This window comes from Gouania willdenowi, chromosome 6 (genome assembly GCF_900634775.1).
Source record: "Gouania willdenowi chromosome 6, fGouWil2.1, whole genome shotgun sequence".
NCBI classification, from domain to species: Eukaryota; Metazoa; Chordata; class Actinopteri; order Blenniiformes; family Gobiesocidae; genus Gouania; species Gouania willdenowi.
Window position 1 is genome coordinate 45,218,046 of NC_041049.1, and position 20,633 is coordinate 45,238,678.

Genomic DNA, 20,633 nt, shown 5'->3' on the forward strand with positions numbered 1-20,633 from the left:
TATATTTAATTTCTTAACAGCTTTTTACCTGCTGTTTTCAAGTGTTTTATGTACTGTTTCTGTCTCTAATTACGTGCTGGTAGTAGTTTTACTGTGAAAATCTCTTATCAGCTCATTGCATCATATCCAACCGTCCCACATCGCAGCACATTTATGTTCAAAGACAAAAGCCACCAACTGGCTTTACATATCACAATCAGTTAACTAAAAACACACCAACCTCCTTTTTCTGAGCTACTGAACATTTCTGCTGATGTCAAGTCAGTAATAAGACAAACCTTGAGAGTAAAAGCAGACCAGATCTACCACGGTTGGTGGTTTGGCTTCTTCTACTTTAGTCCATGACAGATATCAAACATTTAAAAGTACGTACATAGTTTCTAAGTGTGGTAAAACATATGTTTAAAGTGCTATTGTTTAAAAAGAAATGAGATGTGTGCAAAGAGAGATCAAGACAAAATACTACCTATTTGTTGAGAATCAGTTGCTCTTGATAAGGCAGGTTTGTCTGACAGAAAAAAAGTGTGTCTCACTCTTGATGCATCCTTCTACCAACGCTCTGGTTGCTTTCACACTAAGATAGTCCCAAACTCAGGCCGAACAACCCAATCTCGTGAAACCGTCACGTTAATCAATCTATTGTGTTGTGCATGGCGTCACAATTTCATCAATTGCTTGGAATGAAAACATGGATCAGGTGGAAAAAAAAAAACTCAGGCTGAGAATGGAACACCTGCTGCTCCTGTGAAAGACGGAGAAATGTCAAATGTACACCTAATCATAAACTCAGGGTAAGAGAAAATTGGAAGGTTAGTTACGCTCTCTAGATGGGTACACTCTTTTGTTGCAAGAAATCTGAAAAAAAATGTGGTACAATATTAATGTCCAAATATTTAATGTTACACAATGACTTGTGTGTTCTGGTCTGGATAATTCCAAGCAATTATTGTTATTTGTTTGAACAATTCTTATACTGAGGTTTTTGGTTCTTCCAAATAGAGAAGTACATCATCTGCAAAAAAGTTAATTTTGTGTTCCGAGAATTGAGAAGCCTTCAATCTGACAATTTCCAGTTTCCAAAGGACAGAATAGGCATCACCATCTTGTTCCAATCTTCAAAATGAACCTTTTGAATGTAACACCATTATCTCAGACTCAGGTTTTGGAAATCCAGTTTATAAATGAGTCTCCAAATCCAAATTTCTGAAATATGCAATGAGGAAAGAACTGTCTACTTTATCAAAAGCTTTTTCTGCAGCTAGTGATAAAACAACGGCTTTAGTTTTGTTCGGTTTGTGATTCAAAAATGAAATTCAAAAGCTTTCCGACATTTAAAACATTCCAAACTTTAATAAATCCTGTTTGGTTGTTCTAATTATACGTTATGATAGGTAGTTTTAACAGGGCAGCAATTTAATATTTGTGTAGATAACACTGAAAATAGTTGTTTCATAAGGACAATGACTCCCCAGAGATGAAAACCTCTGTAGAGCCAAAAGGAGAGCAATGCACAGCAAACAATGGCCTCTTTTATAATAAGGCAAATCAATAATTGGCATCAGGGGGAGATTCCCTTCTCCTGCATTATTTCCAGATGTTCAAGCATGAACATACCATCACACAGTCTAAAGTAGGGATTCTCAACCTTGGGGTTAGGACTCCATTCGGGGTCGTGAGACACTGGGAGGAGTTCGCCAGATGCCTTCAAGAAACTAAGATTATTTTTGGAACAATTTGATCCCATTTGTGCTCCTTTTAATTAATTTTTGCTACATAATTCCCATTTCTGCCACTTCTCCATCAAATTTCAATGCCTTTTCTGCACATTTTTTTTCTACTTTCAAGAAATTTTTGGTACTTTTAAACTCTTTCCACGACTTTTCCCACCTAATGTCGCACACGTTGACCCATTATTGTCACTTTTAACCTCTTTTCACCATATTTCATGCCCATTATTTGCCAGTTTAAACTAATTGTTCCTATTTTTTCTGCTGCTTTTAAGCCAATATTGACACTTTGGCCCTTTTTTACCACGTTTTCTGTCTGTTTTTGGCCACTCTGAGTTGCAATGTTTAACCTATCTCTGTGCTTTTTAAAATCCCATTTCACCACCTTTTGGTCACTTTTAACCCAATTTATCTCTGATAAAAACAAGGATTTACATATTTAAGATGACTATATACTCTGGAACAAATAAAAATAAACTTCCTGGATAACAGTGGATATTATTCAGATAAAACATAAAGATGAGAGATGATTGCGAGGCCAGATTGTCATTAAACAGTGTGGGGAAAACATATTTGAGTCAATGTCAGAAGCCCAATAGCCCAGTAGGTTGTGTAAAGAAGTGTGTGTGTGTACGTGCATGTGTGTGTATGTGTGTGTATCAGGTGGCTAAATAAATTCTGTCTGACTGCTTTCCTCACACCTCTCCCAACAGGACTTTGTCCAGCGAGGGAAATGCACAGCGAGGATTGCTGGCCTCGGGCCCGCGTCGAGGCGCGGCGCCAATACCTCGGTCAGCGTGCTTGCCTACCCTTCAGTATTTTTGGAAACATCCATTATGCAGGCAATTTGCCTCTAAGATCGCTGCGCTCGTGTCTGTTTAAAGTCCGGGTGAGGAAAAGAGATATGTGAGTGATGCATGGTACACTTTCACAGTTCGCCCACCACACTGCTATTAAAACAGAAGCTGTGGAAGTTAACGTGCGAACTGTGGCTTGTGACCTATCGGAGGAGTTCCAGCCACAATTCCACAACCTCTAAAAAGGGATGATAATATTGTCCTTTATGTAATTTTAAACGTTTTTATACAAACCATGAAAATGCTGTAAATATGGCTTTCTTTCAGCATTCCAGTGAAAGGCTTGTTACCTCTTGACCACCAACACCAGCACCCCTTACCCCACCCTTCACTTCATCTGGTTAACTGCTCAGTGGGGAAGATGGAAAGACCATGTGTGTGAGTGTGCATGTCTAAAGGCTTCTGGTGTGTAATTCCAGAGGCTCTCTGTACCACCTCCGAAGTTTTTCCTCTTCTTAGACATTTTTTTCCCCTTTCATTTATTTTTTTTTAACCACTGGATTTTAGACTCTGTCTGTTTCCATATTGCTAACCACGACATTCCACAAACATGATGGAATCTTTGTTTTAGTGCATTTAGGGGGTTATTTTTCCCTTTTTTTCTCTGTCACTGGTTCCCGTATTTCCGCAGGTCTATTGAATATTACTTACAGTATGTGGCTGTGAAATGGAAAGGTAGTGCAAGTGATGTATTGTCAAACACGACTAGAAGGAGAGGATATTATTGAAAAAGCAAGCTAGACAAAATTATCCCACTCTTTCCTTTAACCATAAAAACCATTTCCTTAACGATAAAAACCCTCTTTTGCCTGTCTTTCGTTCTTTATTCCTCCACTAGCAAATTAATATTAGCTTGTCCCGTTTTCTGTCAAGGTAAAAGCAGTTGAGCAACTCACGATAATTCTTTAACAGAGTTAAAAGTCTAGGCCTCATAGATCAATAAATCAAATAACATTTGCTTAAAAAAAGATATAAAACATTGAAAAATGCCCCCTAAAATTTTGTTTTAATCCCACTGCAAACACGCTCTTATTGACACAGTCAAAAAACGTATTGCATTGTGGGATGTGGAGTCCCGTAAACCAAACTTGTTATATTTTAACCAATTTTTATCACTTTTTTTTAATATATTTTTACTGCAATTTCTGTCACTTCTTACATTACCCCAACACGCCCACACTTTGAAACCTTTTTACCACTTAATCTGTCTGTTTTTGGCCACTCTAATTTGCAATTTTGAACTATTTTCTGTCGTTTTTAAAATCTCATTTCACCACCTTTTCCACCAATTTTTGTCACTTTTAACCTATTTTATTTCTGATTAAAACAAGGATTTACAACTGTAAATATGACTATATACTCTGGCGCAAATAAAAATAAACTTCCTGGATAACAGTGGATATTATTCAGATAAATAAATAAAGGTGGTTATCACAGATTCATAGAACAATGGACCATCATTTTACTGACTTTATGGATGGACCCCAAAAATCCTCCCCTTTATTCCCCCTTATAGATGGTCCTGTAACACATGACTGTTCTTCAATGTTCATGTCTGTGTTCAACCACCTTCAGGTACAAGTGTGTAATGGTAGAATTATATGCACATTATAATTCTGAGCTTATAAGATTATAAGATGTCAATATAGATACTTACACACATATATATATATATATATATATATTTTTTTTTTTTTTTTTTTTTTTTTTTTTTTTGCTTCATTCTCACCACAATTACACCAGAAATTTCTTGGGAAGTGACTTTAGCAGAGATTTTTTGAGGAAAACAAGAAATAACTGAGATGGAGCAGTATGGATGTATCTATTGGACTTGTGTCTACTAAATTGGAGGAAGTTAAAATAATCTAAAAAATTATAATCAAACTTAACAAAAATGAGTTATCAAAACCCTTTTAGCTAACACTATTTTCTTAACTTAGCTCAGCATACAAGGGTTTTGAAAGGTGGTCAATGCGTGGGGGAAATATTCTTTCTAGTGAAGAGTTAAAAGGACCTCCCACAAGAGTAAACAAAAAGTAAAGGATTTACGGCCTAGTTGGTGTTAATTCTTAAAGCCACACACACAGAAAAGGAAATCATAAATATCCTACTTTGACAGTCCGACAAATTGAGAGAAAAAGAGAACAAACAAACAGGTAAACAAAGAAGTACTAAAATCTTTTAATAATCTTACACAGGAATTCAATGGGGAGGCAAGATATATAATAACTTCATCCTGCATCCTTTTTGTAACATGCTATGATTATCTATGTTGTTATTCAGTTGTCTGAATACTAAGTGTTTTTGATTTTATAATTTTTTCTGAACATTTTTAATTGATTTCTGTTTTTCAATAGTAGATGAATAGACCTAAGAAACAACAAAGGAAGCTTCTATAATTCATGTACGAAGTTATTGCTTTGCTCCATGAAATCTTGCAGATATCCTTCATGGAAGCCAGAGGCTTGGGGGCCATGAGCACATTAGTTGAAGTCCAAAGATGCGACTGGGCCTGCACGAGGAGAGTTACAACCTGTGTGTGTCAGTGGCCTCTGGGGACTCCACGTCTCCTTACTGACCTGACACTTTAGCTTCAATGAATCCGTCACGTAAGACAAGCGCGCACGGACAAGTACAGCTGTAGATCACTGCGCCCATGTAACTGAGGCTTTCTTGTTTGCCTCCTGTCACACATTATGCACAAATGGTAAATAATAATACAGTACCACAGCCTCATCTAAGCTAAATAAGGATTTTTGCCTGATGTTTTGAGCAGCCCAGGAATAAAATACTGTATTTTTTATTGCCAATAATAAACCTGAATTGAGTTGACCTCAAAAATTTCACACACATAAACAGTTTAAATGTTTTTGGTTTAAATTATCACTGCATGTCAGCTGCTTTCTTCATTTCAAACTAACATTGAGTAACTTTAGATAGAAAATCATGGCGTCACATCGGAATTTGTATGTCCCTGCAGGGCGCGCTGATAACCTTTCACCTTTAGGTAAGATTTCAACTTGTAACACTGACTGAGGTTTGTTTTCATCTAATGTTGTACATGTCAGACGACAGCTGAGTTTCCAGTCGACTGCAATCTTATTAACACACTCCATCTAACCGTTTGTGCATCCATCTATCCATCCAGCCCCGAACCATTAAAGAAGCTAATTTAAAGTAAATAAAGAATTGTAAAACAAACTCCTGTGATTACTTGCATTTGCCCCCAAAAACCCTGCAAATTGATACATTTCTGGTGTTTTCACAGACTGGAAGCTGCAGCAACACAACGGCAGATATTTATTTTTGGGTTTACGCGGAAAGATGATTGAATTTCCTGCACTGTGAGGTGATATCAAAGGGAATACCGGGAACGAACTACATCAAAAATGAAGTGAAGCCAATCACTGTCCTCTTTGTCTGGCAAAGAAACTCAAGAATGAAATAAAAACACATCTATGCATCCGTGTACATCCCACAATGCAATGCACCAAACTTTTTCAACAATATCAATAGGAGAGTGAAAAAGAAAACTACATTTTGAGCAGCAATCTTCACCTTTTTCAATTTTATTTTGCAAATAATCTTTGATTTATTGATCTATGAGAGCTAGACATTGTCCTCTGATGAAAATAATCATCATTTCCTGCAGTTTTAACTTTTGCAAGCTCAAAGCCCAAGTTCCTTCTTGCTCTCTGACTTATATCATCCATCATAAAACCAAGTCCACTTGCAGTTTAACAAGCAAAGCCTCATCAGGTACGATCAATGAGGCAATGTAATGCTCACAAAGACATTCAGTGATCGTCACAAAGTGTGTGTAAACACACAACGAAACAAAAAAAAACTGCTCAACAAGCATAAGTTCAACAGATTATTAAATCAATACATGACTGTGATAGATGACTACTCAAGTCAGACTGACAAGCAATACAGTTAATATTGAAATATTTACACTATTACTATTATTCAGTCATTACATTTCTATTTTTATGATGATTAAAATGTTTCTGATATAAATATAATGCTTCTCCAAGTATTGAGCCCCCCTGGTGGACACGATGGCGCTAGCAGGAAGCAAAAGAACAATCAGTGTTTAAAAGCAGTAATATTTCTTTTTAAAGGAATAATGCTGACAGAGACAGGAAGTCATTTGTTATTTGTTGACTTGTATCAGGTAAATTTATGATGAGTGAACAAGCTCTGAAATATGAACATCAGATTGAAACAAAATCCCTTAAAAGTTTCTACAAGCAAGTGTCTTCTCTCTCTTTTCTTCCTTTTCAAAAGAATCAGCCTTGTGCCTCTTTACATCTGCTCTTTATCTCTTCTTTATTGTCTCCTATAAGAGGGTCTGTTTCTAAACCCCACCCCATGAAAGCCAATCTCCTGACCTGAGTATTCCGTACAGGAACGGTGGGCGGCTTTGGGCTGGGAGGAAATAAAAACATTTGCAGAAGATTTAGGACCAACATTGCTGGAGCAAGCACATGATTGACAATCATAGTTAAAGGCAAAAGTAAACAAGCAGAAATCGAAAATTCAAATCCTGAGCTGAGGTTATTTAGATATAGTGTATCTGGGGCAAACAAGAGCAATGTTTTTCTCCAATCTATTTCCAGGACATAGGGTGAAAGACGAGGTGGAAAGTGTGGCCATTAAAAATAAAAAAGTCAGATATATTATTTTCACTCTTTCCTTCTTGGGTTCAATTTGTATCAATGCCAGAATCAGTAGCCCATGGGCCAGGGATGGAGTGGGAATTCCAGCCGCTGTGTGCGTGAGTCAGTACCAGCATTTTCCAAATTCACTCCGCCTGCTTCTCTTTAAATAGCCTGAGGAAATGTCCAAATGACCCAATTACTGGGCAGGCCCCAGTAGCCTGAGTCAGTGCATGACACCATTTACAATAATTTGCACAGCCACAATACAGTAGGACATTGGCTCTGTAGTGGCCTTTTAGCAGAGGCGTGGTTAAACGGCAAGGTTGATTCTTTGAGAGTCTCTTTGTGTATGTTTTGTCTTTAATGTCAATGACATGATATTTATTTGCTTGTTTGTTAGCAGGAATACATCACTTAATGCACTTTGACCAATTTTTTAACCAAAAACAGACCTTATGCCAGTGGTTTCTAACCTATTCTGGATTGTGACCACATTTTGATATCAAGAATTTCTGACAACCCTAAAGACATTTTTTCTTCAGTTAGTTTTTGTTCATGTTTGTTATGCTGTGATGCAATTACAGAGTAGCCACGATTAGTGACAAACTAATACTAATACTGATGTGTTGTTGCAATACTATTGCAACAACACATCATCAGTAGGGTAAAACTAACCTGTCTCACGACGGTCTAAACCCAGCTCACGTTTTTTACTGGTATTTTTTCTTTTTTTTTTTTTTTAGTAATTAGTAGACATCTGGAGTGACCCCATTTAAACTCCAGGGGACCCCACATTGGGTCCTGACCCCAAGGTTGAAAAACACTGCCTTACACCATGGAAGATTCTAGTACATTTTGTCGGAGATTAGGATCTATATACTGATTCTGGATTCAAATATCGAAACATCAATCTCTCTCATTATTGGCAACATTTCAAACATGTATATCTTGGTTTGTAGTAGACTGATCTTTATGACATTTGACATAGTTATGGCGGGTTGGTTCCTCAAATCACCCCCCAAGTTTCATTTGGATCGGATCAAGATTGCCCATCTAATTGCAATTTCCATACATTTGGACCTACTGTATGGTTATTAATGGGCCTAGACATTTCTTCCAAGCATTTAAAGTGTGAATAATCATGGTACCTTAATCAAGATCACTGACCCAGAAACAGAGGTTTGGTGCTAGGCAGAGATGCTTTTCTCTCTCTGACTGCTCTTGTTTTTACATTTTATCTCTAAATCTAGTGAAAGTACAACTCAAACGAGGTTGATGACGTGCACTTATACACTTGACTTTATCCTCCCTGCCTAAACAAACACCATTAAAAAAACATCATTTCTATTCTGGAGTCTCAAGCCTTTTGCACATTTCAGCAGCTTGTGTGAACCCAAAATAGTTCTGGAAAACAATAAGAATAACTTTGCTTGAACAAACGGCTCTTTCACACTGAGTGAAATTAGTTCACGTCACATTCACCTAACTTGGTCTTAAATGTAGAAGGTACCTAAAAGGAAGAATCCAGTCTACTCAAACCACTTTATAGCAAAATCTTTAAAAAAAAAAAAAGCCACAAAAATCAAAGCAAAAGAGAGGGGGAACATGATTGATAAGTTGTTCCTTCCGTTCCTATAACGCAATTTAACTAAGTGTTTGGTCTCTTGACATATGCAGCTGAAAAACTATCTATAATTACCTTGTAAAGGAGATGATGAACAATGATGGGATATTAAAACAGATATATAAAATTCTGTAATGTATCCACAACCTTTGCAGGAAATACCCAAACCATGAGAAACAGGAGGTCTATGATGAGACATGAGGAGAAAGGGTGAAGAAATTAAAAATAAGCATATGTGTCTGAATCCCCTGCACTCATTATCAGGGCCTGCTTTAGTAAATACAATTACAAGAATTAAAATACGTCACTCATCAATGGCCAAGTTTACATGAGAGCTTTAATTTGGAACAAAAGTTAAATCCTTTTTAAATTGACCATGTCAATTTAATTCTGAATGAAAATGGTAATTCCAAATTGGTGGCTGGTTTATTTCGATTTTATTTCTGAGTGTTGGCTTCATAGATATTAACTCAACTCAAAAGGTTGTCCATTATCTCCACTGTAAACACCGTTTATTGACATTGTCTGAAAAGTTTTGTGCATTGTGAGGAACGTAATCTCAAAGCAAACTGCTTTCTCATGCTTCATCCTCTTCTCATCATGAAACTCATCCTCTATTGGTCCCAGGTGAATGTGCCTTGTTTCTGATGTGGGACGACTACCTGATGTGTCGCTGTGTCAAATGGGACAGAGAGGTCTGCTTTTTGAAAGGAGCTCTGTGCAGAATTTGCAGATCGCCTTACACGACCACTTCCTGCTTCCGACCCACTCCTCACAGGCAACCCTGTGTGCCAAGGATGAAAAAAGCTAAAACCGTAGGGTTCAGTCCACACAGGGGCCGAGTACAGGACCTTATTCATCCTCTGTCTGACGCTCCTCCCTGCTTCTCCCAGACCAACCTCAGGATGACTATTTTAAAAATCAAAATATTCCTCTTTTGAGAAACTGAAATAAAAATGTCTTTTCACCGGTGCGTAGCAAGTTTTATCAGAGAAGGGAGGTGAAGGGAGGTGCGTCTGTGTCTGCCAGGCCGTCTGTACCTCTCTTCTACAAGTTGGGGGCGTAAACATAAGCAGGGGATGGGGACATATGGATTAATGGAAACAACTGATATACAGTATATCACAATATGTAAACCCTCCACATTCATACGTCAGGTTCAGAATTTAGAACAACTATAAAGTGGTCCAGAAAGGATGGAAATGCTTTTGTATCAGCAGTGGTTTTTCTGGAATACTCACTTTGCCACGTTCAGACTGCAGGCAAGTGTGACCCAAATCCAATTATTTTGCCCACATACGACCAACTGTATCCAATCTGTTAGACAGTTTGAACTGCACAAATCCAATTTTTCTAAATCTGACCCAGGCCACTTGCATTCCTGCTCCTAAATCCAATACATATCGGATATTTTGTAATGCGACTACTTTCTGAATGCATGGCCAGGTCTCATTTACCCAAACTTTACATCATTGAAATGCAATAAACGTCACAATTGTACGTTCCCAGAATAAAAAAAAAACATTTTTTTTCTTTTCTTAAAAATAGTTGACTGTTATGGCACATTGCGTGTGTGCGTGGTCACGTATTACCACAGGTCGCATTCAGTTCATACTCTAAACTGATAGAAGTCGCATTTAACGTGTAATATGAACGAGCACACAATTTTCTTTTCACAGGATTACAATTTTATTTGTCAGATGCTTTTATTCAAATGTACAATACGAGCAGTAAGGGTTGACGGAATTGTTCAACTTCCCACAGCGATGGCCAGGTTAGAATCGAATCAGTGACCCTACGGGCCTGCTTCCTTAATTATATAATAATAATGTTATGCTATTTTTTACCCTTCTCCATTTGTTCTAAGAACCCCAACAACATAGTTAGCCCTCTGAAAAGTCACTTTCTGACCAATTCTAAAACTGGGCTGTTCGAGTGGACGTGTCTATAGACGCAAACTCCACACAACAGTTGATCACTAGCGACTTTCTTTTGCTATTCACATACTCTTGTTGTTGTTTTTAACCAAAAAACTGCACGTTACAGTAAAACACATTGATATTTAAGTGGCTATTGTGATTGTGAGTCAGAAAAACACTGTTTCATGAAGTGCATGCGGCGTGCAGCAACAGCAGCTTTAACAGCAAAAGCAGCTGTTTCAGCTGCTTCAAACACTTACCGGAGCTGCTGCGTTGCTTTATTGTCATCGACTTATGTAGAGATTACAGGAATAGTCCATTCAAGGTGATCGTTCACTGTTTTGTCAGACCGCTGTGTCGAAATGTGTCACAAACACTGTGTTGCCAGATTCGTGGTTCGTGCTTGGGCTGTTTTTATTGGAATGGGCGGGTTATAAGATGTGATTGGGCTGGAAATTGTCAATCTGATCTGGCAACACTGACTCCTGATTTTACTTGTGATGTCACAAATGTAGAAAATTTGAAACAGAGCCATTTTCTCTGTGTTATAAGACTTACACAGACCACAAACAAACAACTGGATGGTTTTATTTCACATTTTGTGAGCTGGTGGACACTCAAGATACCTCATATGAGATCAAAAAAATTGCAAAAGTAGATTTTTCACAATATGTCCGCGTTAACATTTTTTTTTAATAAGAAATTCAAATTTTGCATTGAGACTTGAACGTAGTCTGTGACCTCCAAACCTGAGGTGAGGTCAAATTAACAAAATTAACTTACCAAGCAGCTTCGTGTTGGTAAAATTCTATGGGAAATGGCAAAGTGGACGAGTAACTCTTCAAACAAACAAACAAACCCAGGATTATCGACAAGTCTCAACTGGATGTTTTTGATTTCTGCTCTGCATATTTCATTAGGGCAAACTGCCTCCGAAGAAGTCTGTTTTCACTACTGTCCTTGTCGTTCCCACCTCGAATCATTGGACACTGCTGTGTTTTTCTACTTAAAAGTATTAAAACAGCACCTGATACGTCCATTCCTACCAGGGGGATAGAAAAACATTTAGCTTGCAGACTCCCTGGGCTTCCCCCTCGTATGTCAGCCTCAGATGAAGGTGAGAAGAATGACGCTCTGTATGGCCACTGCAAGAAGCCATTCATACGGCCACGACTCGACCACAGAGAGCGTGTAGCGCTGACCGGTGGTGGAAGGAACAGAATCGGTACTGATTCAGCCACTGCTGTCCTAACACACACACACTCAACATGAGTATTGATCTAGTCCATAATGGACAGCACGGCGATATTAGGAGTTCATATCCAATGGTTTAGTAGGATCACTTGTCAATCTCACTAAAACAAAGGTCATTTTGGAAATTTTCATCATAGTTTTCCTCGACTGAATTTTATCATGTGACAATAACAAGAGTATGACTATTAAAAAAAAAAAAAAAGAAATACATGTGAACAAAAACTATATGAAAATATATTTACATTTTCGTCAACTAAAAAATACAAAACTATATATTCGTCACATGAGACAAGATCCAATCAGTTCTCATGTGAATCTGGGTGAAATTTTCATTCGGAGCACATTTAGGACATATGGAATCTAAATGTTGTAGTAACTCACTTCATTTACCATGTTAGCTGTTCTGTATGAGCAGCAGAGCAGCAGTGCTGAATTCTTCCTATTTTATGTTTAACATGTGGTTGAATGGTGATGGTCTTTCCACTCCGTTACCTTTTTGTGGTAATGGAGTGGAATGGAAAACATTAAAGTTGGTGACAACCATCACACACTGATACAACTCAATGGTTCCTGTAAAACTTGTAAAAACGGGTTTCCATGGATATGGTTGATAATAACAAAGTGGAAAGAAAAAGGAAAAGTGCTGAAAATCATCAATCAATCCTGAATTACATTTTTTTTTTTTTTCTTAAAAAATATGCTAAAAAGTCTTGGAAAATTTCGCCCATGTGTAGTTTTGTGCGTCTCAGGTGGAGCATTTACATTGTGGAACTCAATGTGTTACACTCGACCTATCTCTGGTTGATCAACAAACCAAATCAGCTCATACGACTGATTTTCGTCCCTATTGCCTTTGCCATACTCAACAGCAGGCCTTATTATAGTTCAGTGGCAGACTGGAGGCTGTGAAACAAACCAAAAGTCTGGCAGAGCTCATGTTGTTCCCTTCAGAGCGCATTGAGATCACTGGAGACCAACGCTGGAGGCTGGGCTAGAGAAAGTACCCAGTGTGCATTGACCATGGCCAACCGCTCTGGCTTCACATACCTGCATGTGAGACTGGTGGCTGTGCCAAGCCAAAGTTTGTCCCAAAGAGAATGCTGTGTACAGAAGAATATTTTTCTCAACCCACAAGTGATGGAACATTCATTCCTTTAGAAACACTTACTGCACTGTTTATTTATTTCACATAGACGAAGATAACGAGCTTCTGCCAGCAATTGCTTTGCAGTTTTACAAATGGAATCCATTGTTTGGGTCATCTATTATAATCAAGTGGACCCTAAACATTACCATTGACAAAAGTGAAATCTTGCAGAGGTGTTAAACTCACTTCAATTCAGCTGTGATTTACAACCCAATTTGATATTAGGTGGGGGAACGAGAAAAATGCAGATTTCTTTGTGAGAAACACTGCAATTAAATAAATATTGTGCCCTAATTCACTCTCTACTGTGTAAACAATGTTTTTAATTCACTTACAGCCTCCGTACGCATAAAGCAACAACGTCCATTGTTGTTGAATTGTTGAAATTTCATCATTTTTCTGAATAAATTGCAATTTGTAGAAATGTCTATGTGATTTGTAAGAAATTGTAGGTTTATGAGGGAAAATTAGGTCAAATGGAACAATTTATTATTTAAGATGACTGAAATGCTTGAATAAGGAGCATAGAAAATAATGCAAGCTTCAGCATATTACAAGTAAAATAATTCATTTTGGGAAAAATGATTTACATTCATATTTTCTATGTAATTTCTTTGTTTGACAACCCTGCTTTAACAGCTTTATTAACCTCAACAGCAACTTACACAACACACTTCTTAATTTCATCATCATGTCCTAATTCATGACCGGTCCCTGGTGGAGTATTAAGGCCGGTTTCCAGAACATGATGTGAATCTTCATTGTACATCAAAACAGTATCTTTGTGCTTAAGACATTTTATCCCAATCTCATTAATCATGTGTTCCCACTCCTTCCTATTATTACAGCTGCTCTACAACTAAGATCTGTTAAAACGCTTTGGTCCTCAGTGGCCGAGCAAGACAAGAAACCAATCACAGTACTCACAGTCCATTGTTCTTGCAATTACTCAAATGCAAATAATCCCTTCTTCACACCAAATAGGGGGGGATTTCAACACAATGGTCCAAGAAATCTTTCCAAAGTCGCTTGTTAAAACCAACCAATCCATAAATACCACCTTGCTGTTCAGATTGTTCCCTGGTGATCCTATTATATAGAAAGCTATCTACAAGTACTCAAATCTTGAGTACATGTACGTACACACCGTGTGTTTACATTCACCTACTGTCATAAGTTGAAGTCATTTCCATTTCCACATTTATAAAGCAGAGCCAGTTCCCTGCAATTTATGTGTCAAACCGTGTGCGTGAAATGTGCTACTGTTGCACCCATGAGCCGCTCTGATGAATAAACCATTTGGCCGAGCAGTTGGGATCGGAAACCCTGTCACAGTCCATTAAAAGCCTGAGACAGTGTGGCAGGCTGCGCTTCCTGTGCAGTTGACCTCTCAGCGCCGCATTGTAGTCCTTTGTTGTGGTGAAATCCAGCAGCCACTGGTCCCTTTTACCCTCTTGCCCTTGCATCGCGTGCCCGGCCATTTGTGCTGGCACACCCTGCATCTCCAGGCTGCCAGAAGGCTATTAATCTGAGGCTGATGGGAGTCTGGGGCAGTGGAAGGACCCATAGTCACTCACAAACACACACACACACACACACACACACACACACACACACACACACACACACACACACACACACACACACACACACACACACACACACACACACACACACACACACACACACACACACACACACACACACACACACACACGGCCACTGCTTTGCTAAAGATGAAATCTGACACAGGAAAAGAAATGAAGAAAGTTCAATCTAAGTGCTTGTTTAGACTTTGAACTCTTGTTTCTGTTTTGTTTCCTGACCATATTTTTTTTATTGTCTGTCATTTTGATTGACAGGGTCATAAAAATACAATGATAATCTATTTTTATCAATTAGATACCAAATGCCATCTAAAATGACATATTCGATAGAATTTACCTTTCATTCATTTTGAATGAATATTCAGTCCAAACAAATTACAAAGTAATATGTTATGGTTTTATTTTTCAGGAGGTTTACTTTGATCTCCTGACATGTTTCAACTGGAGAACTGCAGTCTTACTCAGAGGCGTCTGCTGATCTCTTCAAACTATTCAAAAAGAAGACAAATGAACTTGTAGGAATTATTAAGTTACAAAGTGACAAAAGCCAGGGATTGTGGCTCCAGTAGCTAAATATGTAGCTATGTCAGGATTTAAAGCAAAAAAAAAAACAAGAGATGGTACGGTAGAGACGGTAAAAACTCTTTGTATTATGTATGACTAGTTATTTTTGTACTGACTTTCATTTAAAGAAATGTGTGTGCTATTTTTTTGTTTGTGAATTTTGTTATTCAAAAAAAAAAAAAAGATAGGGCCCAAACAGGCTGGATTTCACGTAAAAAACTGGCAACCCAAATGAGAGACTCATTCTGCTCTCTGATTGGATAATCTGCTTGAGAAATGTAAACATAAATAATGTGGACATCATGTTCATTGTATTTTATTTAAGAATAAATCCTCACTTATCTTTATTCTGTTATTAACACTTGCCACTTGTGCCCCTTCTTCCAAAAACAGCTAGTTCATGCTGACATGATAGGTTAGCTTGAATAAACTGTGTATTCAAATTAGACCCACTCCACTCCAGACCCCACCTGTCAGATCAACTTGCGCGTGTCAATTGGCCGTTAATTGTCACGCTGATACCTGCCAAATATGAACATGTGGAAGCCTGATAAGTTTGGTTCGGTCCCGAAGAAGGTCCGCGCATCACAGAGTTAATACCTTCATTGTTTTAGTAGCACCCACTATATAGTCCTCTGTCTTAAAGGGCCCATGTTAAGCTAAATCAACTTTTCTGTGCTTTAAACATCATAAAAGTGCTATATGGGCTTCATACACATGCCCAAAGTGTTTTTTTCATTGATTTTCTCCTTTCTAACTGCAGGGTGAGCCCAAACACCGCGCTCCAATTTGATGACGCGTTCCCACTTTGATGATGAATTTGACGAGGCACTGAGCTGTAGAAGCCACGCCTCCAGGAAGAACTCTGCCATGATTGAAATGTAAACAGACACGCCCACAGAGGTGAGCATCAGCGTCCTTCGCACAGTGCTATGTATGTGTTTTTTACAGTCTATGTATGTACCGGCGAACGCCCCGCCCCCACACTGTCTCGTGTTTATAAAGCAGCATGAGCTCAGCTACGGAGTGGGTGGGAGGAGGGCGGGCCGTCCTCTGCCCCTACGTCACCGTGCGGGGAGGAGGAAGTCATTGTCCCATCTATAGACACGGCCACTCATGAATATGCATAAGTAGGCCGCAAATCAGCCTGTTTGTGTAGAGTTACTCAGTAAGTGACTTTTCAGAGGTTAAAACTCTGGAAAACAGGCGAGTTTGGGAAAATGAACCTCAAATGTTTTTGGGGTTCTTAGAACTAATGGAGATGGGTGAAAAATAGCATGATATGGGAACTTTAAGGCTCAAACATACTCAGGCAAACTGCCCACAACAGATTCTCCTTTGACCTCATATATTTGAGTGAACACATAGTGGTTTCCTGTGAAATTTCCTTAAAATCCTACATTTTCCAGAATTCTTTTCCCACAATCCTACAGTTCCCACAATCCTTTGTGCTCTGTTTACTTTTTCAGTCATGACGTCCTACACTGACGAGGAGGAAGAGGAGCTGCTTTGGAGCGCATTTGATCAAATTTGCCTGATCTTTTCTCTGTGCGGTATGCAAAACAATTATCTGTGGCTGAGCTGAGCGCTCCGGAGCTGTGCATCACCCACAAAGGGTGATGTGTTGATGGAAATCCGTCGTATAGGCGGAAAACTCTAAACCCTGAGCTATATAAATAACAAAACTGAACGCCAACCGTCCACAGTTGAATTGCGTTCCAATTAGTGTGTGTCAAATGTCTGCAGAGGACAGGTCATGAGGTTTTTGGACTATTGCAGCATGTCTCCACAGTGTTTTGATGTTGCTCTGGAGGTTCAACCTGCACTCTGCTGCCACACTAAAGACTGGAATTACAAGCTCCACTTCAGCCAAAGTATTGAATCAAGAAACATTTCTCCAAGTGATGCGATCAGATGTTGGCATTCCTGATCCGCAAACACTCGCTTTGACGGGAGAGGAAATCCCACAGCATACTGTAGCTAATTAATACGCTCACTCGGTGTGAAATGCGATCCGTCATAATAACAGATGGCTTTCAGATTTTTCCGTTACCATTTAAAAAACCTGCAAACAATGAAAAATATTTGGTTAACACAAGCCCTGATGCATTAATTATTTTATGCATGCAAGGTAGATATCCCATAGATTCAAATGCCCCATGCACATCAAAGCAAATACTTTTTTGCTTTTACAACAAGATACACTCAAAGTTCATGTACTGAAAACTATGTGGAGGAGTAGCACTGGCAAAAGTTCCATGAGAGAATAACAAATGAACATTTTCTCATCTCATGTGTGTTTTCCTTCTTCCACAGAGTACATTCTATCACGCACACAGCAGCAGAGTACTGGGCAATTAAAATGAAATATGAGGACATCGGTTTTGAGTGGAGGATTTAAAAGCAGTGACGGTCTTCAGACACCAAATACACAAATCTCTGTTTGGTGGGTGAAGCATCGCTGAGTAATAGGTAAAAAGATGTTCATGGAACGAACGCCTCATTTAACGTGACTAAATGTTTCTATCTGTGGCAAAGCAGTCAACCACAACTTAAGCGTTAACAGCAACCGACTGGTCATGGAGTCACACATAAGAAGCTCCAACACTTTTAAATGCAATCTTGAAAGAATTTATGATTTGCTTTTAGTTGGTAAAGTCAGGAGTTAACTAAAGTGTCTCGGTTCCCAGATGGCTGCTCTTTTAAGTAGTCTCAGCAATGTAATCTTCTCACAGACGCCCCGCTGACGTTTTAATGTTTAAAAAAAAAAAAAAAAAAAAGGAATGTTAAAGTGGATGACATCACAGTAGTAAAAAAAAAAAGACAGTGTCTGATGAACTGTGCTAGTTAAATATAGTGATGTGCTCTCCCTAAGATACTAAAATATATTTACGTGAAATTATTGGTGTGATTATATTTGGCACTAAAACAGAGTAATGGTGTTCTCAGCATTTTAAAGCCTCCATAGAATGTTTGACATGACTCTACTAGTACTCACAATTGGTTTACTAGTGCGCAACTACACTTTGCTAGTAAAACAAAAAGTGTGAAAAACCCTGTATGTGAATAAGGGGCGGGGAAAAGATAATTAGTGCTTGCCATTATCTTTTGATAGTATTACAACCAATCACTGTCCTGGATTTTGTTGTAATCCCCCCTCTTTTTGCATTAGTACTCATACTACTAATGAATCTATTGGCTTTACTAGTACTGATAGTAAACTAAAAACATTCTACCTATACTATTTGTGAGATATTGTGAGTGTACTAGTCGTTTTATTAGTAAAAGTAGACTTCAATTACATTACTAGTAAAAAGTATTACTACACAACTGTCTACTTGTAGATGATAATGCTTTATTAGTAATGTGTACCCGTGCACTAGTGCGCCAAAAAAATTTTAATAGTCAAACCTTTTTTGTTTACTAGCACTGCGCTCAAAATAGCTCACTAGTAGAACAAGTAGACTGTCTCTAGTTTATTAGTAATTCTAGTAAAGCAAAAAGATTTACTAGTAGCACTAGTGGACCTAATGCAAATTAAGTAGGAGGGATTATAACCAAATCAAGCTCCCTGATTGGTTGTAATACTTTCAAAAGCCTGTTTCAAAGTGCTTCACTCTTAAAATCTACTTGTGCACTATTAAACCAAAATTAGGCACTAGTTGAACTGTCACTGATATCAAATTTATGCTCAAACAGCTTTCCATAGACAGTCTTTAGTTTACTCGTAGTACTAGTAAAGCCAAAAGATTCACTCGTAGCTAGTAGACTTATTGCAAAAAAAGTAGGAGGAAAAATAACCAAATTAAGCTCCCTGATTGGTTGTAATAATTTTAAAAGCCAATGGCAAGCCTGACTTTGCTTTTCCATGCTCTCTTATTTAGTATATATGGCATACTAGTAGTACTAGTGACACTTTTTGCTTCACTAGTAAAGTGTACTTATGCACTAGTAAACCCAATGTGAGTACTAGTAAAGCATGACTGTGTTTAATAGGGATGTACCGATTCACTCAACTCCCGATACGATTCTATTCACGATACTGTGTTCACGATGCGATTCTCTCACGATTTATTTTACAAAATGGGACTGTACACAAATGACTGAAAAATGTTCCTTCATTTAATACTGTACTATTTTCCTTTTATTTTTCATTATCAAAAGAATGCCTTGATAAACTATTCAAAACAATGCGATTTAACTAAAAATAAATCTTGAATGAAATAAAATAAAGGAATAATACAAATGAAGAAGAAGCCTATTAATTTATAGTAAACAATGCAAAACTGCATAATAGTTTTTTCTTTTTAAAAGTGCAACTGAAAATGTATTTTGTGCCTTAATAATTGGACTTTAAAAAAAAAAAAGTCACTGAACTGTATTTACGTCCGATATTTGTTTCGACCAGCAGAGGGCACTGGTAACCCAGTGGTCGGTTGGCATGCAGATATTATTGCAGTGAAGAAGAAATGCTATGCTAGCAGACAGAGATAATAGAAAAAGGTGACTTTTACAGATATTCACGTAATAATACAGATATTCTTTCGGTGCTAAAGGGGTAAAAAATCATTTATGAACATGTTTAAGAGTAGAAGGGGGCCAGAAAGAAAGTAGTTGCAGATTCTGTCCGCCGCGTACACTGCTGGACAAGAGAAGGGATAAATATATAGCGCCCTCTGCTGTTTAAAAAAGTACTGCGATTCAATTTTCACAGTATCGATGTCAACCGTGATACCTATGAATCGATTTTTAACTGCCTTACGATTAATCGTTACATCCCTAGTGTTTAATATCACATTTATAGCTTTATAAATTCCTTTCTTTGGATAAACACATTTCTGAGGACGAGGCTGGAACATCTCACAGACAGGTTTATTAGTGTAGGCTCATTTGCCAGGAAATGAAAATGTGTGTATGTTTTTTTGGTAAAAGCAAAAGCACGCCTAATGCTGTTAGAATATGAGATAAACATAAGAAAAAAATACGGTGCCATTTTTTTCTCGTTCTAATCCCCTAAAATCCAAGATGGCTGCAATGACACAAAAATTGAATAAATTCGATATTACGATTGATATAAATCTGGTTCCAGTTATTTGTTTGAGCATCTATTACTTGTAAAACTGTACTCTGAAATTCCCACAGGATAACAACTTTCTCCTGACTACTAATCTTTTTATTATGTGTTTTCACAAGCTGCCATTCTGAATTACATGTGGCGGCCTCCAAAGTGATGTTTTAACGCTTGACGCAGTTGTTTCTCATTAGTTTAG

At 38.0% G+C, this 20,633-nt stretch overlaps 1 protein-coding gene across 5 annotated transcripts in view; it reads right to left on the bottom strand.

The window, feature by feature from the left end:
* Positions 1–20,633, bottom strand: part of znf469 (zinc finger protein 469) — a 335,089-nt gene that overhangs the window by 16,937 nt on the left and 297,519 nt on the right. The window lies entirely within an intron of this gene.